The 23,721-nt window shown below is 49.9% G+C and overlaps 1 long non-coding RNA gene across 1 annotated transcript in view; it reads left to right on the plus strand.

The window, feature by feature from the left end:
• LOC110342486 overlaps positions 1-23,479 on the plus strand; it is a 55,351-nt gene extending 31,872 nt beyond the window's left edge. The window contains exon 2 of the long non-coding RNA XR_005880988.1: positions 21,823-23,479. This is a non-coding gene — a long non-coding RNA (uncharacterized LOC110342486). The remainder of the gene's footprint in view (positions 1-21,822) is intronic.
• Positions 23,480-23,721: the final 242 nt, after the last annotated feature.

The following is a 23,721-nucleotide window of genomic DNA, read 5'->3' on the forward strand; positions in this document are numbered from 1 at the left end:
TTGATACCTAGCTCGGTGAAGCAAAAACAGAATCAGGCTGTGGGACGTTCCACAAGCCATGAGGAGGACAGATGGGAAGGCTGAGGGGAGAGTGAGGAGGAGCGTGGGGGTGGGGGAATAGAGGGCTCCAGAGCTCAGGGACACCAGGACCCTCTTGTGTCTCCCTGCACTGAAGATTCCTTGGACCCAGCACAAAGACATGTATCCAGGGTGCCTGCAGCATCGTTTTAACTGTTTATCCACACATTGCCATGTCAACAGTATGGACAGCCCTTCTTGGTTGCATTGCTTTGAAAGGCAAACGCCTTTCACCATCACGAACTTGCTCTTGGGAAGTCCTGGTGTTGTTATTTGGGTTTCCTGGCTAAGATTCTTGCCTTTTCCCTCCCAGAACTCTACCTCCTGCTAGCATCCTGGATGTCCATTGGCCTAGGTGTCAGGGCCCACAAAAAATGGCTCCCTTTCATCTTGACTTAAGGTCAGAGAGTTCAAACCCACACTTGCTCCTACAAGGTCAAACAACAGAATGTTTGGCCTAAGGTGTGGCTATTGTGTATTTTACCTTGACAACAGCATATTTGGCCTAAGGAGTAACTAATGGATGATTTACCTTAACAACAGGATATTTGGTTTATGGTGTGGTTACTTGATGTTTTGGATATTGAGAAGGTAATTACACTTGCTTATTTCTTGTATCATGCAAGGAAGTCTTTTGCCTTCACCCCCTTTTGGCTGGGGAATATAAGATCTGTGAATAATAAACTTGGGGCTGACCCTAGTATTCACTAGGTGCTCTCTGGACTCTAGCTCTTGTCTCTTGTAGATTTCTTTCCTCAATCCACATTCACCTCAGGTATGAACCCGACAGATCTGCTGGACCAGACAGATGCCCCCTCAACGTGGGTTCCTACTCCTAGGACAGCTGGTAGGTCAACTGAAGCCTGCTGCTTCTCTGTTGGTGTGGTGCTTATTGCCTGGGGGTGGGGCGTCAGTCACTCTGAAAGAAAAATTGTGCTTACCTGAGGACCCTAGCATGGCTGTAGAAAGCTAGTTTCAGTGTTGGAAAAGCAGTAGGCAGTTTAAGGATCAGCAGTGACTGTGGGCTGTCTGGAACCGTGGGCATTTCAAAAGGCCTGGCTGCATTTAATCCGCACAAAGCCACCGCGTGGTAGCTCCGGTTTGCTCTGTCAACCTCCTGACACTGGGGGTTGAAATGCCAACATTCTACGCCTCTCCATCACGGACCACTCACAGTAGTCACAGCTCTCAGGATGACTCATGGACCCTGCCCAGCAGACAAGGAAATTCCTGTGAGCAAAATTTACAAATGCTGGAAGGCAAGGCAGTAAGTAAAAGCCAGACTTTGTGCTCATTTCAGGGAATAACCACACCCACCCAGGCTCACACCCACTGCCTCCATCCTCAGAGCACCCCTGCAGTGGAGAGGATTGACATGGGGAGGGGTGTCCTTTCACACATGCCCAAGAGCTGCAGGCTATGCTCAAGGTGGGATGGGAAGCCTACCGTTCCTGCTCCTCGTGAGATGTGGAAGCCACAGCAACCCTGAAGCATCCCTAACAGTCACGATGACAGGGTGCCTTCCCAGAAGTCCCGCTGTAATAGGGCTGGGCACACCTTGTGCAGCACCAGATCTTAGCATTGAGCATGGATGACCTTTGCCAAGGCTGAAGAGAAAATAAAGAGACCACAGTAATTCTAACTATGGATGCTTTCTCTGAATCTTACAGGGATGGGACTCTGACTTAGGTCTCTTATAGTCCCTCAAGGTAGTTATAACCAAAGGGAACCTGTTTCTAGAAAGAGAGCCCGAGGCCCAGCCTGCTGAAGCAATTCCTTGGCTGGGCCCTTAGGAGCCGCTGGGCAGGGCCCATGAGTTATCCTGAGAGCTGTGACCACTGTGCGTGGTCCGTGATGGAGAAGCGTAGAATGTTGACTTTTCAACTCCCAGTGTCAGGAGGTTGACAGAGCAAACCGGAGCTACCACGCGGTGGCTTTGTGCGGATTAAATGCAGCCAGGCCTTTTGAAATGCCCACGGTTCCAGAAGCAGACCAGTGGAGACCAAGAAACAGGAAGTTACAGAAAGAACGGCACTAAGCTGTGAGGAAAAATGTAGAGTACGTGATCATGTGGTCGGAGCTGTTGTGCGTGGCGTGGCAGTGGCCACTCCGGAAATGCCAGTCTGTGCTCGCCTTTTTTTTTTTTTTGTAAAGTGAACATTTCCTTGGTTTTTTTCCCACGAGGTTTCCGAAATGCTGGCTTGCCAGGTAGAGGAGCCCATGTGTTGGTCCGAATCTGGAAGGGGCCAGATCACAACTCTCCAGTTTTGCGCTTGGTTTTGAAGCTTGTTTGACTGTGTGGGTGGAGAAGATGGTGAATATTTATTTTTCATGGCTGATGATAGGGGGAGGTCTCTTCCTTTTCATGCCGGTGGCCAACAGATCTGATGTGTGAGCAGAATTGTCCATCCCGATGGGGTGGCTAAGCCCCGATGGAGTAAGGGATACATGGCTCTTCGTGTGAGGTGTAAGCGAGCTCTGCCCTGGCCCACAATGCGTCCTGTGGTGTTGTCTCTGGGGGCATCGGGATCAAGCCACCTGCTCAGAGCTTCTCACTGTGCTATGTTCAAGACCAGGGCTACAGAAGGCATGGAGACAGAAGAGGAGCGGAGGGTTAGCCAGTTAGGGCCACTTTAGGGTCTGAGGGAGAGCGAGGCCAGGAAAGGACTCGTAGAAGTGAGAACTGACAGTGTTCTCTTGTTTGTTCTGTTTTTAAGACAGGGTTTCTCTGTGTAGCTTTGGAGGCTGTCCTGGAACTCGCTCTGTAGACCAGGCTGTCCTGGAACTCACAGAGATCCCTTCTGCCTGTCTGCCTCCCGAGTGCTGGGATTAAAGGTCAGCGTTCTCGAAGGCAGGGTTTCTCCAGGGAGAAGAGGCACACGGGAGGATAAAAAAAGGCAAGGGCGAGCGCAGGGGGCTGCACAGTGTGTGAGCAGTGGGCATCCCTGGGAGTTGGGGCGGGTGCGGGGGGGGGAGGATGTGGTGGGGGTGGGGGAGCAGGACATAGAGCTAGTGGAGTGCTTGGGCCCAAACCCAGGAGGCCTTGGCTCCCTGTTGAGAGGTGAGTTTGCTCACAGGCTCTGACGTTCGAGGTCCTTCTCATCCTTCCCATCACTGCTGCTGCTACTGTGTTCTTGGGGCCCCTAGGTACCAGGAGAGGCACTCTGAGCCATGGTACCTACACCGACATGCTTCAAACTCTCCTTCCCATGTCCCCAGGTAGAACAGAGGGAAGGAAGTGACTGATGGGGAGGCAAGCTTGTGGGAGGACATTCTGCCTGTGCTAACTGTAACACTTGCTTGACAGGATCCCTGGGGTCACAGGATGAGGGGCAGGGGCAGCCCAACCCTAGAAGTGCACCAAAGTATCCTTGAGTGAGAAGCTGGCTGCCCAGAAGCCAAGGACGGCTTCTTCCACAAGCTGTACGGCCACCGCTGCCCTTTGAGTTCCAGGTTGCCACATCTCCCATGGTTTTGGGCTACCCATGGGTTATCCATAAGCTAACAACCTGCCCCACACTCTAAGATGACTTTTGAAACAGAAAGTCTCTACACTTTGAGAAGAAAGTGGGCAAGCTGCTTTGGGGCGGTGTGTTTGAGACGTCAGGCCGAGCTGCTGGGCCTGCCTGGTCTCACCAGCCCCTACTGTTTTCTGGTGGAAGCCTGAGCAAAGTGGATGGCAGTTTAACAGGTTAGTTGGTTCCCAAGGAGGATGCTCACATGCAGAGGAAGGTTCTTGTGCTCTCAGCTCTCACTACAGTGTGGGGCTTCCTCCATCACCCTGGAAAAGTCCACAGCACACGAGCTCAGTGTCCCTTCAGTGTCCCTTCAGCAGACTTGTTTGGTCTGTGCTTGGAAGGAGGAGTGCGGGTTGAGGAAAAGAATTAGACAAGAGACAGAGTTGGAGTCGGGAGGGATCCGCCCTAAGTTTATTACATGCAGTCTTTATATACCCCAATCAAAAGGGGGAAGGCAAAAGACTTCCTTACCAACATACCCAAAACATCAAGTAACCACACCCTAAACCAAACATCCTGTTGTTAAGGCGAGACATCCGTTTAGTTACTCCGTTTAGTTACTCCTTAGGCCAAATATCCTGTTGTCAAGGTAAGACACACAATAGAAACACCGTCGGCCAAACATTCTGTTGACTAACCTTGAAGGAGCAATTACAGGCTTGAATTCTCTGACCTTACGTTAGGATGGAAAGGAGCCACTTCTGTGGCCCCCACAGTTCTGCATAAGCATCTACACTGTATTCCCAGCATGCCTGGCCACTGGCTTCTAGGTTCTGGTGAGTAGTGGCATGCTCATGTTGGAACACTGGGCTCTCAAGTCAGCAAGCCTTGGCCTATCGAAGGGGGGAAATGAATCAATATTGTGAACTTTGGTGAAATGCTGTGTGTGTGTGTGTGTGTGTGTGTGTGTGTGTGTGTGTGTGCTCATGTAGGGCAAATTTCCTGAGTCTTGCTTTTCATATGCCACACTGTTTGGGTATTTTCATTGCAGTGAGTTAGAGTGGTGCCTAGATCTATGAAGTCTCTGCATCCTGTGATGGCCCGAGTGACCAGACTGACCATAGGAGGCTGGGAGTTGGCTTTGTGTGTGGTGGGATGAAGGCACTAGGCCCTCTGGTAGTTCTGGGTCTGCCGCCAGGCATGGGTACTTCCCTTTGCCACTGTGCCTCAGTCTCATCCTGGCCTGCCAGGGCTCTTTGAATAAAGATTGATCATCCAGACCTGGCTGGTCATCCTCTTACAACAGACACACACAGCTTGCCCCGGTCCTGGTCTAGCTTGGCACTGAGGTGCGAGGAACCCAGAGAGAAGGAAGACAGCCTGTGGGCCAGGGAGCATCCCAGACCACAGTAGAGGGCTCTTACGAGCTAAGCTAGCTCAGGGCATCCTGGCGATACAGGACCAGGCTAAGTGGAGTTGAGCAGATTTGCACCTGTCACTGGGGGACAGGCCCTATGACAGCCCATGCTGGGGCAGCTCCAGAAAAACAACAGAAAGGAGGCTGGGGAGTATGGGACAAATAGCCGGGAGGCCCCTTCCCTCCTCCCTCCCCTTGTCTCCTGCCTCACTTTGAAGGGATGTCAGAGGTATCATGACCAAGATGGAGGATGGGATTTCAAATGTATTGTGGATTTAATAATGGAGATTTGTAGGATTTCATCTCACATGCCTCAGTCCCCAGAGGCCACCCGAATCCAGACAAGCACATGTGTGAAGACAACGATATATGTCCACCTCACAGGGGCCAGGAGGCTGCAGCTGGGGCTAGGTTAATTATGCTCTATATAAGGACCCCCAAATTAGAGCAAACATTCGACCCTGACCTCTAAGGGGAGATGTTCCGCGCTTCAGTCTTGTTTTGGGTGATGGGCTCACTCTGTAAAATGTGAAGGACCTACGTGGTAACCCAGGGTGAGAATCCCTGACAATAGAGCAGATCTGAGGCAGTCCAGCTTCAAGAAAGAAAAAAGAAACCCCCTGGATTGGATAGAAAAGAAGAAGAAGGAAAAAAAAAAAACGCCTGGATTGGATAGTCAGCCAAACACCTGGTTTGGACTCTGAATGCAGAGGCCAGACATAGGATGCCAAGAGTTCAGCACCTGTGGTCAAGCCGTTGCTGTCGGCAACACGGGTTCTCAAAGACAGGATTCTGTGGGGTCCCGCGTCCCTGCCTGCCTCTTGAGGGATAACCAGGGCCACAGTGGGTGGGGTATTGTCAGTGTTGTGAAGGTCTGGGACTTGGCAGTCACGAAGGCCTGCCAGGCTTCTGACCCAGGAGACACTGAGGGTAGGGAGGAACAAGAAAGGAAAACAGGGAGGGGAGCCAGCCGATGCAGGACATGTCACCCACAGGCCTTCTCCCGAGGACAGGAGAAATGAGTCCTGAGTTGTCACCCCAGGGTAAGGGAGCTGGGGCATTGAACCTCAGCTCCCAGCCATGATAGGTTCAGCTTCTAACTGCCCAGCCTTCTGGCCTTCTCTGTCATGAGCTGGGCAGGCCCCACTAGTCCAGGAAAACTGTAAAGTATTTTTGGAACTTGCAGGGTGAAGTTATATGGTGCTATGAGAATGGTCTGAGGGGACCAGGCAAGATGCCACCAGTGATGGCTTCCAAGGGACTCTGAACCTGATTGTTCACCACATGAGTGAACTTCCCGGGAGCCCAGTGGGTAATGCTCCTAACTTCTACCAGGGGTTTGTCCATTCAGAAGGCGGGGTGGGGAGGTGGAGGGTGGCGGGGGGGAGGAGCATGCCCACTCCAAGGAGCAGGTGGCCCAGTAGAATGTTGCAGGTTGCTGGTGCTGGGGGGAGGCAAGTGTGGATCTTTTTAATGTTTCGTCTGTTGAAACCAGAAGGTGCTATGGAGCCCAGCCAGTCCCTGCAGACATACAGGCTTGCCTGGTTCGGGAGGAAACCCTGGGAAAAAAAAATCCCACAGTGAGGCTCATCCTCAAGGATGACAAAACCCAGTGTGGGAAGCCCGGGCGGAGCCGTGAGCTCAGGACTTGAAGGTGGACTCCATGGTGGCTTAAATGAGAGATGTCTCTCATGGTCCCCTGGGGTTTGAACACTTGGTCCCCCCCGGTTGGTGGTGGTGTTTGATGGACGTTTAGAGGTGTGGCCTTGCTGGAGGAAGTACATCGCTTGCTGGGGGCGGGCTTTGGCGATTTCAGTCTTGCCCCCAGGTTCCTTCGGTTCACTGTCATTTCTTCATGCTTGTGGCTGAGGGTGTGAGCTCTCAGCTTCCCGCTGCTCCTGCCGTGCCTGCTGCTGGCTGCCATGCTTCCCTACCACAGTGGACTGTCGTCCTTCTGGAACCATAAGCCCGAACAAACTCCTCCACAATGGCTTTTGGCTGGGGTGTTTTATCACAGCCACAGGAAAAAGTGACTATCACAGAGCCTGCTGGTGGCGTCTCAGAGGTTAGGCGTTCCTCTGCCCCGCTGGGCCCGCAGGTGGCAGAGTTAAGAGGGGACCAGGATGGGAGCACTGAGCCACGATTCAGTCGTCTAGCAAGCTTGGTCCTGGCTGGGCTCAGCCTGAATGTGGCAGCGGTGGCACCTGTGCACTGCCGTGTACTCTTTCCGCAGAGGACCGGATGGGGGGCTTGTGACACGCAAGGGCAGTGTGCCTTTAGTGCCCGGTGTTGGCCCTGGACTTCCTGCAGGAAGCCTCCAGTCAGAGCCTTGGCCATTTTTTTTTTTCTTTTGCTGTCTACGAGGTGACAGAATGGTCTGCTGTACGGGGCTCTCCACGGCTTGGGGTCATGTTTATTTAAGGAGGGAATGGCGAATGGTTGGGGAGGCAGACAATTTAAAGGGAAGTCTCCCTTTTAAGGCTCTGGCCACCTTTGGGTGGGGGGTCTCCTCCAATGGCTTCCTGGGAGGAAGCAAGGAGTGCCCAGGGCACACCGTGACTTCCATGCTGAAGCCGCGGGGGTGTGGCCACTCTCCAGCCACGCTCTTGTCCCAACCTCCATCTCCACATAGCTCCTATCTGTTTGGCAGCTCAAGAATGGCTCTTTGTGACTGGTGCTGTAATGGTTCTTATTTTAGAAAGATTTCAGGCCGACTTACTGTTCCGGGAGGCCGAATTCAAAGCTGAAGGCCCCACTGTGACCCAGCAAATGCCTAATTTTCCAGAACTAATCTGTGCTGCTTGGCTTGTCGCCTTTCCTCTCCTCAGATCAGCATAACTGTCAGAGTGATTTCTGTGTTGTGTAAGACAACAACTGTAATCGCAGATGAACAGAGCAGGGCCGCTCTGGACAGGTGACCGACTCTGGGACGGGTCATTGAAAGCACTTGACTCTGAGGAAGCTTTCAGGTTAGCTCTGGAGGAAGGGCAGCCGTAGGATGAGTTTCTCAATCCACTCCTCCATGTGACGTTCACCGGACAGAGCATGGTGTGCACTGTTTTCACTCTTTATCCAAACACTGATAGGCAAAGGGATATATTCTGAGTCAAATTGGGGGGGGTGGACTCTTTGGGACATGGCAGTTATGTATTTGCTAGAGACCAGGGCCTGCATACGGTGCCTCATGAGGTCTCCTACCTGTAGGATTCCTGGTCATGTCAAGGTTTGCATTAAGAGATGTGTTAGACCTCAATAGCATATCATGAAGTTTGGTGGTTTTTTTTTTTCAGCAACCACTGGAGGCCTGGGCCATGGTCACACTGTGGTTAGCAGGCGTCTAGATCTGAGAGCTTTGTCTGCCATCCTGCAGTGCATGGACCTTATTCAGAGGGCCATGGCAGCACTCAAGCTTTCCTGCAGGACCGAGGAAGGACGTGTGACATGTAAAGAGGGTGACTCGGGCACCCATCAGGAGAGTGGGTTGATCTATGGAGAACCCGCAGGCAGGGGACCTGTTAGGGAAGCAGGCATGTTCTCCAGGTAAAGTAGTGGTCCCTGCACTGAGAGAGGGGAAGACAGAATGCTGGAGAGACACATTCAAGGACACCTAAGACGTAAAACTTCAGAGGGCTTCTTGGGGTGTGTGTGTATGTGTCTGTATCTCTGTCTCTGTCTCTGTGTGTGTGTCTGTATCTCTGTGTGTGTCTCTGTATGTGTGTATCTCTGTGTGTGTCTGTATCTGTGTGTGTCTGTATCTGTGTGTGTCTGTATCTCTGTGTGTGTATCTCTCTGTGTGTGTCTGTATCTCTGTGTGTGTCTCTGTGTGTGTGTCTGTATCTCTGTCTCTGTGTGTGTGTGTGCCTCTCTCTCTGTGTGTGTGTGTGTGTGTGTGTGTGTGTGTGTGTGTGTGTGTGTGTGTGTGTGTGGTGGGGGGCAGCGGGGTTGACTGAAAGACCAAAGAAGGAAAAATGCAGTGTCTGGATTGGAAGCAGAACAGGAACACAGTCAAAGTTGACTTGAGCCTTTCTCCTGGGGAACACGCCACTGAGCACCAGGGTCTCCAAACCACCAGAGAAACACGGTGAGAGACAGAGGGAACGGTCTCAACAGAAGGCTGGGAAGAAAACTCAAAACAATATTCTGAACTTTTTAAAAAAGAAAATCATCACTTCCCAGATAATGTCATTATACTAATTTGGAAGGGAATGAGCCAACTCAGTTTCCATTTGCTGTTGCCAGCCCCACGAATACTTAATGGTCTTGGATTACAAAGCCTCCAGGGTGGCTCTCACAGTCAGTAGAATTGGAGGGTGGGGAGGGGCCAGCGAGGAGGTATTGATAGGCTGTGTGTGTACCTCCTCATGTGTCTCCAGCTTCAATAGCATCTATTTTGAGCTGAGTTCTTTCTGAAACCCTGGCAGGGTGAGGAAAATGAGCATTCTTCCTGCTCCCAGGGCTGGCTGTCAGAGTTCATGAGATGATCTGTTGTGACAAGTGGCGATGGCTTCAGGTTATGTGGGAGGAATGCAGGCCTCAGATGGTAATTATCCCTGTGGTTCACGGTGCTTTTGGAGGGGGGAGGGTATGGATGGAGATTTTTACAGGTTCCTTGTAAGTGGGTTATTCAGTCTACCCTTACCGCCCTCCCCCAAGAGAAAGATTCCCCGGGCTGGAAGAACTGTGGACTTGGAGACAGGTGAACCTTTTCATGGACCAAACTGTGTCTCACCTCCAAATACTTAAGTTGAAGACTTGACTTGTATCTGGGCTTTTGGGATATACTTAAGGTTAAAGATACCAGATGAATGGAGTCCAGATTTGGTAGGATTGACAGCTGTCCCCACGTCTCTCCACCCCCACTCCATGTGCACTTGCTAAGAAAAGCCATGGACGCACACCCAAAGATGGCCGTCTAGAAGAAGAAGAAGCCTTGCTGGGGTAGCGCTAGCCTTCTGATCTTGGCCCTCCCGTCTCTTGTTACTTTGAGAAAATAGATGTCTGGGATGTTTGGTTAAGGCAGCCCCGTGGTGACTAAGACAGATGCACGAATGAGGATAACAGAGTGAGAGTATTTGATTTGAACAAACAAATCTGCTCCCGCGGAGCCAAGCTTGGAATCAATTACAAACACTAAGTCTCCTGGATTTAGAGTTTTAATCTAAGAAGATTAGAGGAGAGAAGAAAGATTATCTTGTTGGGCAGTAGTGAAGGCTACTTTTGACTTTCCAGTTTTAGTATCCACACAAACACTATCAGCTACATAAGGAGCTAAAAAATGTAATTTGTATCTTAGGTTTCAGAGTGCCTGCTATATTTCCTGCTTGACTTGTGATTCTCTCAGTGAGGGGGAAAATATTTCCTTCCAGAGTTTGAGCTGTTGTTTTGAGCCCAAGTTAGAATAGGGGAGAAGCCAGGTGCCTTCTGTGGCTCCCATGATTCCATGGGGGCACCTTGCCCCATGGCTCTACCCTTCCACAGCCCATTATCTTCACTAACAAGATGATGGGGTGGGGTGGGGGGACCAACTCCAGCATCATGGGAGTAATGGCAGTGTTGTTTGTGCTTGCCCATGGATCATGCTTCTTCCTCATTGGGGTTCTGACTGCTTACTCTGTTAACATCTGGGAAGCAGGGGTGGGGGGTGGAGGCAGCGGCAGTGCCGGCATGGAGTCTGTGCAGCCCAGTGTCTGCCTAAGGTGAAGAAACAGAAGCGGCTTCTGAAGTTACCGTGGCGATGCGCTTTGATAGAGGCAGGACACAGATTAGTGTAGCCCTCAGACCCCATCAGAGAAGGTTCTTTGTACAGTGGACAGTAGGTGGTACATAGATTGTCGCTTGAGTACTTAGCCCCCAATGGGACTATAACCCCTTCAAGGGCTGGGTGACCATCATGGAGGAGAGGGTAGAAAGGTGGTAAGAACCAGAGGCTGGGCGGGACCATAGAGAACTAGCATCTTCTGGACATGGAAGATTGCTCTGTATTCATACAACCACAGTAACTGTTGCACAAAACCTGCACAAGACCAAGCCAGGCAACATTGTAGCATGGAGGCAGACGGGACTCATTAGCTTCCACCCCTATCTGAGGAAGTATGGGTAGCTGGTAGCTGATTAATTCTTGGGGAGGGAGAGAGAGTCAGTCTTTAGGGACGTGGCCCCTTGTAGGATGATGGTGCCATGCTCTAGTAGGTGGTCCTACAACCACTAGTATGCAGGTAGCATGAATTGGACTTGATAGTGTCAAAACAGTGTATTTTTATTTTATGTGCATTGGTGTTTTGCCTGCAATTTATGTGTGTGAGGATGTCAAATGGCTTGGAACTGGATTACAGACAGTGGTGAGCTGCCGTGTGGGTGCTGGGAATTGAGTTTGGGTCCTCTGGGAGAGCAGCCAGTGTGCCTAATCACTGAGCCCTGTCTCCAGCCCCATAGTAACTTTGTTTCTTAAAAGGTGCTGTGAAGTTTGGGGATGTAGAGAAGGATGGTATGGATCTAGGAGATGCTGAGGGCTAGAGGTGAGAGTGATCAAAATGCATTGTATGGAATTCCCAAAGAATTAATAAAATGGTATATTTAAACATTAGGGTGTGTATGTAAGGCCTCTTCTAGACCTGACCTAGATCCAGCGAGTGAGGTCTTGGTCAATAGACCAACCCTCATGATTTTATGGGGCTCCTGTGACATGTGAAGCTCATGAACGCTGAGTTAGACCCCATGGAAGGACCTAGGACCCACCAGAAGATGGTGGTCCTTGATGTCGTGGTCTTTGTCTTCCCTGAAGAAGCAAGACAAATGCAAGCGGAGGGCCAGGCTGCTCTGACTTGCACTGTGGGGCTTTTGAGAAAGGTAAGGGTGATTCGGGTACTGGTGGTACCCTGGGTTGGAGATTTGTGTCACCCGAGTTTAGGGAAGTCTCTTGGAGAAGATGGGCCTTTTTAGAATCTCCAAGGAGATTGGAATCTGAGCTCTCCAGTGCTTTTGTCATTGTTAGCTCACTCAGCAGATGCCTTGTGAGAGTGTTTTTGTATGGCAGACTTGGGTCTTGCACCTTTGGTGGGAGTCAAGTAAACTAAAGGCAGATGAATTCCTTATTCGTGGGAAGAAGCCAAGTGTCGCCAGGCAGTGAGGCCCACTGCTGTTGCAGCCTTCTTTGGTAACAACTGCTAATGGCCTCCACGAGTATCCAGACTCCAGTTCCTGCCCTCCTATCCCAGTGGCCTCGTGGGGACTGGATGCCTACAGCTGGCATAGGAAAACACCTGCATTTTCTGGAACTTTCCCCTGTAGCTGCTGCAGGAGCAGAGCATCCAGGCATCCCCGCAGGGGAGCTTGTGGGAAGCTCTCACTCTAGGTATCAGAACCCGTAACATGAAAACTAAAAACCCAGAGACTGACATTGGGGTTCAAGCTTCAAGCTGATGATCAGAAAAGCAAAGCAGCCAACCACCAGCTCTTATCTCTACCTCAGACCAAAAGGGCGATCCTTGGACTGCTCCCGACTTTGCTGCTCCTCAAATCTACTCAGACTATGCTCTCCTCAACGCAGCTAGAGACTAATCCTCCAAGACTGACCTTGCTTCTTCCTTTCACACCTCTCAGATCCTGGAATTAAAGGTCAGGATCCCAAGTGCTGAGATCTCCTTTGTGAACTATGTCTCTTTTTTTGACTGGCTCAATTGTGTGTAGCTCAGTGTAGCCTTGAACTAACAGATCTGTGTACTTCTGCCTCCTGAGTTCTGGGATTAAAGAGGTGTGCCAGCACTGCCTGCCTTCTATAGAGAACTAGCGTCACTGGCTTTGCAGTCTGATACTTCTGGCAGTCATTATTACATCATAAATAATATATCACCACACGAACCTAATTCCAAGGAGGCTGTCGACTCTGAGCTTCTGTGTTTATTGGGCTGGGGTCAATAGATGGAGCTGGTGGCAGTGGCAGCCTTAGTGTCAGAGAGTGTGGCCTCCAGCTAATTCTGTCGGAGAGTTGCAATGGGTGCGGTAGTCAGCCCTGTGAAGTTGGTGGCGTCGGAAAGCAACCAGTCCAGGCGTGGGGCTTTTTCCTCACATGGAAGCAGAGGTGTTTTAAGCCCTTGCTGTTGGAGGGCCTTAAAGGGCTGCCTTCCCGAGCAGTGTTTTGTTGCAGGATGTCACGTGCGGGTTCCTTTTCTGCCAGCCACTTAGTTTTTAATCAGTGGCGCGTTGGGCAAATGCTGAATGACTGGATCTCTGGGGGAAATGTAAAAATTCTGGGTATATTTTGCCCGTCAGCCGATTTCAAGCTGTCAGTATTTCTAAATGAGGTTGGGATTTCCAAATCACAGGTAGCTCTCATGAGAAATTATGGACAAATGCTGCCTCTTACGGGACATCTCCGAGGCGGGAGACCCACTGCCCCTCTTTGTGACTTCCTGCATTTGCTTTTCTTTCTATTGTGGGCTTATCAGATTTCATCATTCAAGAACACAAATTCGTCCATCCCTAGGCAGATATTTTAGAAGATGACAGCAAACCGGAGTCTGCCATTCTTTTATATTCAGCTGAACTTCTGAAAAGAAAGTTTCCAACTGCCATTTCTGGTCCCTGTGTCTGTGGATGTTTGAGGGGACATGAAAGGACTTTAAGAGCATGGTGAACAATTATAGCATGAAAACAACAATTTGTTTTGGTTTTGGTTTTTATTTTACATGCTGTGAGGGTTTTGCCTGCATATTTGCCGTGCACCACCTGCATGCCTGGTGTACACAGAAGCCCCCTGGGACTCGAGTTCCTTAATGTTGTGAGCTGCCATTGTGGGTGCTGGGAATTGAACCCTGGTCCTTTGGAACAGCAGCCAGTGCTCTTAACTGCTGAGCCCTCTCTCCAGCCCTGTGAGAATAATTATTTGGACCAGTCTTGGATAGTAATATTCTATTCCCCTCTGGGCCAGCCACTTCTAGATCTCTCTGTCAGCACTTTGTGTTTCCGGTCACCTCCAACAAGCCCAAGAGGCATCCACTCGGATGAACCGAATGAACCCGCCTCAGCTCTTAAGGGGCTTAGTTCAGGAAGGGAGAGACACAACTGGCCAGCGACCTAGGTGCCTTGTTCTGTGGCAGAGGTTGCTTTGACTTGTCTGTGGAAAGGCCTCTTCTGACTAGATGGTCAGAGATGACATGGAATTTTACGCTGTGGTGGCAAATCATCTGTAAATTGCTGCCATGGTCATAGTTTTCTGTCCCCAGTGCTCGTAGTACAGAAATGGACCAGTTAGCACGGCTGACTTCTCAGAACAGAAACCAGGTTCCCAGGGGAGTTCTGGGTAGCTTTGTCATACACGTCTGCCGGAATCAGCCTGCGTCTCAGTGACAGCTCAGAGAGTCACCAGTGCCACTGTTAATCCAATCAATAGCTCAGCATGTAGAGTGGGCGAGACCCAAGGCTCTTGCCCTAGAACAGTCCTCTAAAGCAACTGCACACAGTAGCCAAGATGATGGGCCCTGCTCCAGTTTTCAACGCCTGCTACCCCCGAGGTTGAGCAATACCACGTCCATACACAGAGAAACACGTGTGCCGTGGCCTGCCAATTCAGGCTGTGTGGGAGAGCTCCCGCTGGAGCAGGGCACGCTTCCCATGGGCCTACAAAAGGAGGTCAGGCTCTGTTGTGCCTTAGTGCTGAGGGAAGGGAGGAGGTCTGTGAGGAGTAGAGTTGGATCAAAAAACTTAAAAAAAAATAAATTTCTCAGGGCTGGAGAGAGGGTTCAGCAATTAAGAGCATTAACTCCTCTTGCAGGGGACCAGGGTTTGTTCCCAGCAACCACAAGGCAGCTCATAACCGCCTGTAACTCCAGTACCTGAGCATTGAGAGAGTTGCATGCACACGGTGGATCGACGTATGCAGGCATAACACTCATACACACAGAGTAAAAATAAATGAACCAAAAGAAACAAAAAAACAAAAACCAACAACCCAATTTCTATCAAATGTACTTACTCATGGCACTTGAGTCGACTGGCGTTTGTTTAGTAGTCATTTGGAATGGGAGTGGGTTCAGGGTGAGTTCAACAAATCCTACCTGTGCCCTCTCTAGTACAGTGGGGCTGAAGAGGTGACTCGGTGGGTGAGAGTGCTCGGTGTGTCGGCATGAGGACAGGGACCACATAAGAAGCTCACTGTGCCCACGCACGTGCCTGGGACTCCAGCACCGTGGGGCGCAGAGACAAGAGGGTCTGTGGAAGTCACTGGCCATCTGGCCTCCAGGTTCAGTGAGGGGCCCAGTCTCAGAGCACTAAGGGAGGTGACAGAGCAGGATGCTTGACACTACTGGCATTGCCCGATTGCTGGCAGCCACCATGTGTGTTGTCACCATGTGAGCATGTGAAAACTCGTTCTTAGCTGTGTGTTTTGTCACGTCACTTGCGACGTTTATGCCTTGTTGAGCATGCCTGTTTAGTGTAATTGATATTTGTGCTTCATGCTTCGCTATGCATTATACTTGGTCATTGAAACACTGGCCAGAAGTGTGCAGGGCCAGTGTCAGTGGAGCGAACCGTTGTCGTTGGATATGTGAACAGAATCCTGTGCTTTCTTACAAAACAATCACATATTTTAGAGACAATGCTGTTCACACCTTAGCGAACAAACGAATCAGACATGGGAATCCTGTTTAAAAGTAGCTAGTGGTGGCTTGGGGGAGGCCAGGGCTCTTCATTTTCGAGCAGCTCTTAGTGAGGCCAGGCCTGGTGGTTGTGAGCACGCTAGGGTAACTGAACTTTATGAGACCTGAACGCGAAAGTTTTGTCACTTGTGGCTGAAGCTGTGTCCGTCATTTTGCTACAGGGCTGTGTGCTCTTAAGTAGTAGTAATGTGGTTGGTTTCAGGTGTTTCAGGGGCTATTACCATCATAGCCTTATTTAACTGAGGTGCCCACAGTGACAAGTCTTATACTTACATGGCTTTGGATTTAAAGAAATACAGCCTGCGCAAATTATTCACTTATTATTCACTTTGTGTAGGCTCTGGACCCCGGTCTTAGTTCTCTGCAAGTATCCCATGGGTTTCCTCCACATCTTGTTCAGGAAGCCAAGTATGCTCTCAAAAACATGAAACACACTCTTTCAGATTTGAGTGTTACCTCCTCACAACCTTTTATCTTTTATTTCTTCAGCTTCCATGAAAATTTATTCTTTTTTTAAAATTCATCCATTTATTTTACATCTAGGTTGAATTCTCCCCCATTATCCACCCCCCCCAGTCCCTCTCCCCCATTGCCAGCCCCTCCTCTAATCCCCTCCCCTTCGTCTCCATCCAGGAAAGGGCAGGTCTCCTATGAGTATCAATAAAACATGGCATATCAAGTTGCAGTAAGACTAAGCACCTTCCCATGTGTTAAGGCTGGGCAAAGCAATTCAGTATGAGGAGGAGGGTCCCAAAATCAGTAAAAGAGTCAGAAACAGCCCCTGTTTCTGATGTTAGGAGTCCCATAAGAGGACCAAGCTATATAACATATATGCAGAGTGCCTAGGTCAGTCTTGTGCCGGCTCCCTGGTTGTTTGTTGAGTCTCTGGGAGCTCCTATGAGCCCAGGTTAGTTGATTGTGTGAGCCTTCCCATGGTGTCCTTGACCCCTCTGGCTCCTGCACTCATTTCTCCTCCTCTGCAGGATTCCCAAACTCCTCCTACGGTTTGGCTGTGGGTCTCTGCATCTGCCTCCATCAGTTGCTGGGTGACACCTCTCTGATGACAATTGTGCCAGGCACCAGTCTGGTCACAGAAGATGGCCACTTATCCACTATTGCTAGAAGTCTAGGCTGGGGTCCTCCCCATAAACTCCTGGGAGATTCCCCTGTGCCAGATTTGTACCTGAGCCAAAATGCCACCCCTCAGCGGTCCACCTCAGCGCTTTCCCCCTGTGTCTTCCAACCTGATCATTCACGTTCCTGTCCCTAGCTGCCCTCAGTCCAGTAACAGAATCTCTTCTATTTCCCCTTCTCAGGGAGATCTAGACCTCCCCCAACTCCATGAGCCCTCCTTGTTACCTAGTCTCTCTGGATCTGTGGATTGTATCATTTTATCCTTTACAGCTGATATCCACTTATGAGTGAGTACATATCATGTTTGTCTATCAGTCTGGGTTATCTCACCCAGGGTAATTTTTTTTTCTAGTTCTATCCATTTGCTTTCAAATTTCCTGGTGTCCTTGTTTTTAACAGTTGAATAATAAATACCCCATTGTGTAAATGTACCACAGGTTTTTTTTTTTTAATCACGTCCTCAGTAGAGGTACACTTGTGTTGTTTCTAGGTTCTGGCTATTATGAATAAAGCTGCTATGAGCATGGCTGAGCAAGTGCCTTTATGCAATGATTGGGCAACCTTTGTGTAGATACTCAAGAATGTACAGCTGGACCTTGTGGTAGGTTGATTTGCAGTTTTCTGAGGAACAGCCACACTGACTTCCAAAGTGGCTGTACAACCTTGCACTCTGACCAGCAACAGAGGAGGGTTCCCCTTACTCCACATCTTCACCAGCATGAGCTGTCACTTGTGTTTTTGATCTTAACCATTCTGACAGGTGTAAAATGGAATCTCAGAGTAATTTTTATTTGCATTTCACTGATGGCTAAGGGTGTTAAGCATCTGCTCAAGTGTTTCTCGGCCATTTGAGATTCTTCTGTTGAGAATTCTCTGTTTAGATCTATCTGCACCCCAATTTTTAATTGGATTATTTTTTTGTTGATATCTAGTTTCTTGAGTTCTTTCTATATTTTAGAGATCAGCCTTCTATTGGATGTTGGGTTGTGGACGATCTTTACCTATTCTGCAGGCTGCCACTTTGTCCTACTGACTGTGCCCTTAGCCTTACAGAAACTTTTCAGTTTCATGAGGTCCCATTTATTAATTGTCAGTCTTATTGCCTGTGCTGTTGGTGTTCTGTTAGGAATTTGCCTCCTGTGCCAATGAGTTTGAGATTATATCCCACACCCTCTATTATCTGGTTCAGTGTATCTGTATTTGTCTTTGATCCATTTTTACTTGAATTTGTGCAGCGTGATAGATATGGATCTATTTGCAGTCTTCTGCGTGCTGACATCCAGTTATACCGGCACCGTTTGTTGAATATGCTTTCTTTTTTTCCATTTTATAATTTTGGCTTCTTTGTTGAAAATCAGATGTCCCTAGGTGTGTGGGTTTATATCTGGGATTCCATTCCTTTGATCCTCATTTCTGTTTTATGCCAGCACTATCTTTCATCTCCTTTTAACAGCAATGATCAGATACTTCAGCCAGATTGGCAGTTTTAAACAAGATTGGCAAAGACTCAAACACCTTAAGTAGCGTCAGCCACATAGCCACACCATCAGACTGAGAAAATGGGGGACTCACGCACCAGCAGGCACAAAAATCCCCTTAGTATGCTCCTGCAGGCAAACGTCATTTGGCAAGGCCACTGTGAACTGCCAGCTCAGTGTGAGGATCCTAAGCCCATGAAAAGTTATTTCTGAGCACCAAGAGCTGCAGTAGAGGTGGGGTGATGCCAGCCCGTGAGAACTTTGTCTCTTACTGCTCTTACGTGCTGCTCAGGAAGCTGCTATTTCACGGGAATGCATCACAGCAATCCTGGCTGGACGGATGAGTCAGAAATGAAGACACTCTGAGCTGGACTCTTGGAGAGAAGGAAACCGCAGGAGCTTCGGCGGGGTCCTTGTGGTCCTTGGCTGAGGGGTGGGTTGTTTTTTGAGCAGGATGAGCTTTCTCAAAGCCAGTGGATGCTCTGGGTTTGGAAGTCTGATAGAAGTATCCGAAGGTCCCAGAGAACTGGGAGATGGTCAGAATCACTCAAGGAGAACTGAAACATTCAGGAAATAGACCAGAAAGACCATGTCTGAAGAGTAAGGGCTGTGTCTCCTGGGATTAAGGAAACAACAAAAGTGCATCATCTTGGACAAGAACAAAATTAAGCTCAACGGGAATTGCAGGCACACACTGTGAATGGAGCTGTTATCTAGAGTAGATGATGATGCCCTTTAAATGATGACAATACCATTTAGACTCCTAGAAGATAGGAATCCTGTCAGGAATACAATAAAATTTGTCGGACATAGCAAGAAACAGTAAAACAAGACAGCTACTCAAGGGAGTGGGGGGAAATGAATCTCATAGATGAGCCAGTATGTTTAAGAACTTAAAAGTAGATTTGACATGAATGTTAGCATTTACACTTGGGTTGTTTTTACCATGTGGAAAGTACAAACATCTAAAATAAGCAATTACATAGGCTCCTTTATTTTAAGATCAGAAACAAGGCAACGATGTCCGCTCTTACGTTCCTGTTCAGCCCAGCCCTAGTAAGATAAAGCCAAGAGAAAGAAACTTAAGCCATACAAATTGGAATAATCCAGAACCTTCTTTATTTGCAAGCAGCATGATGCTGTACATATAATATCCTATAGAATTAAGGAACTTCACATCATTATGAGGCCAGACAAAGAACTGATCGCTCCGAAGCTTGCTTGGAGCGTGTTGAGTTTCGGGTGTCAAGTTGGCAACTGTATCTAAAATGGGAGATCTGGGCATAATGGCACGGGGAAACAGGTTTGGGGAGATATAGAAAACACATGGAATGAATCCCCAGAAGAAGGTCAGAGGGAAGGAAAGTCCTCGGATTGGGGGAGATTTCCACACAACACTCTTGATGTCTCATGCAGGTGACCATTTCTCTGAGTCCTCAGTAGGGGAGGTGGGACTTCCTGGGCCTACACTGTGGTGCGTACTCAGTATAGTCTCATAGCACTTCCATTTGAACGGAGTGATAGGAGGCACTTCTGTGGTAAATGCCGGGCTGTTCTTCCTCTGGGTTTGTATGCTTCAGTACCCAGCTCAGTCGAGTGGGGCCTGTCCTGCTCCAGGGTTCTCGAGGGAGACAGGGATGCTCGGATTTATCAACACCATCAACATTCTGTCAGCATGAGAGCTCTCCTGTTGACACTTCAGTTCCACCCCCAAACCTCAGGAAGATGAAAATTCGGGGCATCTCACATGGCCTTAGGATATTGATGACTACTGTAAAATATGGAGCCAGATGGATTTACATTTTTTCCTGGAGACAAAACATAGCTTGCCTCTGCTAAGATCTTATCTACTTAATGAGCACAGGCAGTATAATTAAGGCCTTTCTCCAGTGCAGTAGATGTGCCAGACCTGCTGGAAACTTTGCCTGCTCTTCATAAATCAAGTTGGTTTGGACCTTCACATACCCAGCGGCCAGGTCTGTCATGTGTTAATGGAGGCTGTCACAGTGGTATTTGGTTTTCTCTTCTTATGGGTACCTGTCCTTGATCACTGGAAAGCTTCTTGGATGCTGTTGACCATGGCCAGAAGGCCGCTCTCAAGGCAGACCATGGGATGAGGGAGTGTGGCTGCCAGTGGGTTGGGTGAGGGGCCTTATCAGAGTTCCAGAATGAGTCCTCTTGCTCCTGGGGACCTGGCACTGTCCTGTGTGAGGCAGCCCTTGGCCAGTGAGCTGCCCTCACTTTGGTGACTTTCTTGCTTCTGCTGGATCAAAGAGGTCTGAAAGTTTCCCCAGAGAGCCATGTGAATTAAATATATTTGCAATTTGCATCCTAAACAAGCTGTGTGGACTAAATATGCTGGCCGCATTGTTTTCTTGGCTCGTATTCATTTTTTAATAATGTGTTGTTTTTTGGGAAATGGCCCTTACTCTGTTGGCTTGGAAGAGGAATCCAAGGGAAATGTTATGCTGAATTCTGCACTAGAATTCAAAGCAACACGTGCGCAGGAGCTATTTGGTCAAACAAGGCTGCAGCCTCCTAAAATCCCGTAACGAGTGGTCCAGACAAAAGGTGGGCCGTGGATGGGGTGAAAACTCGTTGGTGGGTTCTGGTTCGAATACGGCTTCCGTTGAGCACATTGAACAGAGCAAGGGGTCAGGGGACCCGTGAACCCCAGGAACACAGACCTGTGGCCTCTGAAAGGGAATCCATGGGGAGGATGGCCTGTCCTGACCCTGTGGCACACGAGCAGGGGGAGGGGGGAGGTGCACAGGGGAATGGTCAGAGTTCTGGGCTTGCTGAATGGGCTCAGCCCTGTCATGTGTGTCCCTCCTCCGTTACAAGACCTCAGCACGCACTCGCTGGGCCCGACGTCTCACTCTGAACTGGGTTCTTTTTTACAGCCACAGCTGCTCAATTAGGTTTCAAGTTGTTTCCTGATGGGCAGTGGGGGAGAAGCTGAGAACAGCTGTGCTCCAGTGAGGAGGGGAGTCTTCATGCATCTGTGGCCCCACCTACCATGGGGCTAACCGCGCAGGGCTTGGAAAGAGGCAGGAGCTGAGTGTCCAGGCTCTTCCATGGTGACCGCCTCAGCATAGGACTCAGCTGCTGGGGTAGGAGGGCTCTTCGGGTCCAGGGAGCAGAAGGAAGGCGGAAGCCTGGGTTGGCATGACTTTTGGGGCAGCAGTAAGACTTCTGCATGGAAGGTCCTTTCCCAACACAGCCTGTCTCTCTGGGCCTTGCTTTTGGGGCATGCTCAGAGAGGGGGGACTTGCTCTCTGCTACACCTCAGCATCATCAGAGAGGTCAGGACAAGTAGCAGCTCACCTTTGAAGGCCGACCTCAAAGAGAGAAGGTTCAGTCCTACTCGGTCAACATTTGTGGAGCCATTGGTCATGCCAGGATTTGTGTTCTTTCTCTGGGACCATCCAGGTTTTGGCCTTGGGAACTTTCTAGTTAGTAGGCTGTCAAGCCACTAAGCCACACAAGTTTTCGGGCTAGATGATTATGGATCAGATAATTTCACCTGCATAATTTCATTGAGTACCCCCAATCCTTCCATCTCATCCGTTTGGCACTAGGGTTATTATTCCATTTTCCAGATGCAGAAACTAAGGCCATGGAGATGAAAGAGGCAGATGGACTGGCATTTCATTCCTGTGTGTGGAAGGCCAATGTGTCCTGACAGAACTTCCACAAGTGGCGGAGTGGAAAAGAGGTCCCCAGCATCGAGACCAGCGTCGTCAGCACAGGACTTGCTGCGCCGGCACTTAGCCGAGGCCGGTTCTGACTGAGGAGTCGCATTGGGAACCTGGCATCTGGGAGAGAAGTGGGTGTGAGTTGACATGGGGCATCTGACAATCTGACATGCCGGGACTCCAGCACAGGCGCCCTGTGGGAGCTGTGAGGATCTGGGGCAGTGATGGCTGCCACCCGAGTGCCACGTGATCGATGGAGACTCCTGACCAGCCCCAGGTGTTCGGGTCCCTAGCCTTCCTGGGTGCCCTGCCACCTTCTAACGTCCGTGATGTAGTCATTGTTTGTTCTGTGTGTCCGCGTGACCGTCACCACCCCGGAGCCTTGTACACGTAGTCACTGGTCTTTACCATAGCCCTGCAGAGCAGTTTAAAAACAAAACTCCGTGAGGCCAGACCCCCCCCTTGAAGACCACCTAGTGAACGCATACTGAAGCTGGGAGTCAGGGCCAGGCCTGCAGGTCGCAAAGCCATGCTGTTTGTGTGATACGGAGGGCATGTCACGGGGCCTGGGCCCAAGAGGAAGACCGGAGTGTGCTCTCCTCCCCACAAAGGCCACTCACTTTGGTGTGAGTTGGTAGCGGAGCCATTACCCGGCCCCGATTTCACCTGTCAAGAGTAAACTTCCACCGTGGCCTGCGTGGCCATCATTCCTGACTCTCAGGCTAGGACTTCAAGGAGAACGTCTGCATCGGAGACGGGGAGGTGTGCCTGCTTGATCATCCCCCAACCGTTTCCGTCCTACAGCAGCAGAGTGAAGCTCTTCAGGGTGCCTTCGCTCTCTGTCCAGGCACACACCAGCAATGAAGCCAGCTTCCATCCGTGATCAACGGGCAGCGGGAGTCGTGACCGCATCTCCCCGAGTCAGGACTCCCAGGCTAGTTCTCCTTCGGTTGTTTGCTTCTTTTGGTTGCATTTGGAGTTTACAGAGGTGAAGCCACAGCTGCCTTCCTCCTTTCTCTGAGGCCCCCGATAACCAGTCAACTGAGCTTTCTGTTGTCATTTTTCACGGGTTTAATAGCTGTTGGCAACCGCATTGTGTTATTTTGTTCACATAATTATTCACTGAGCACGAAAATACCCTGGAGCACCTCAGCTGTGGCCATGTTTGCTGGACGCTAGGAAGTGGCTAAAACCTGCGGGTGGGCCTGTGAAGTGAGGAAAAGATTTTTTTTCTAATTATAGATACATCAACCATTGAGAAAAAAGCCTGAGGTGTGTAGTCTGTGTGACATGTGAGTTCGTACTTACCCTGCATTGTCATGACGTGTTCTCTGACCTTCGCCTAGTCCTTCACAATTTCTCTCAGCCAAGAGTTCACGGAAGGGAAGGCAGCCTGGCCTTCCGTGGCAGTGATGGGTGGGAGCAGAGACTGCCGAGCCACACGTGGGTTCTTTTCTTCCTCTGTGCCACAGGTGGGTCTGTTCCTCATCAGTTCATCCTGGGCAGCAGCAGCCATAGACCTTCATAGAGCAAAGACATTAAAAAGAGAAGACTCAAACTATTCTCCGTCCCTGTGCTTGAACGAGGTTGCGGGGGGAGTGAGAAGGGATCCCCCTTTTCTTCTAGATCCCAGACAGGTCTCCAGGCTGGAAGGTCAGGCCAGGAGGGTCTGCAGGAGAGTGGAGGGATTTGTCCTGGTGGATGTGACAGGCTGTGCGCACGCGTGGGGGCCCTGCCTCCTCATGCATGGGGAAGACACGGTGTTAGGGAGGTTTGTGAGTCTTTTGTTTTGTTTTGTTTTAC

This window comes from Mesocricetus auratus, unplaced genomic scaffold (genome assembly GCF_017639785.1).
Source record: "Mesocricetus auratus isolate SY011 unplaced genomic scaffold, BCM_Maur_2.0 Super-Scaffold_100013, whole genome shotgun sequence".
Taxonomy (NCBI): domain Eukaryota; kingdom Metazoa; phylum Chordata; class Mammalia; order Rodentia; family Cricetidae; genus Mesocricetus; species Mesocricetus auratus.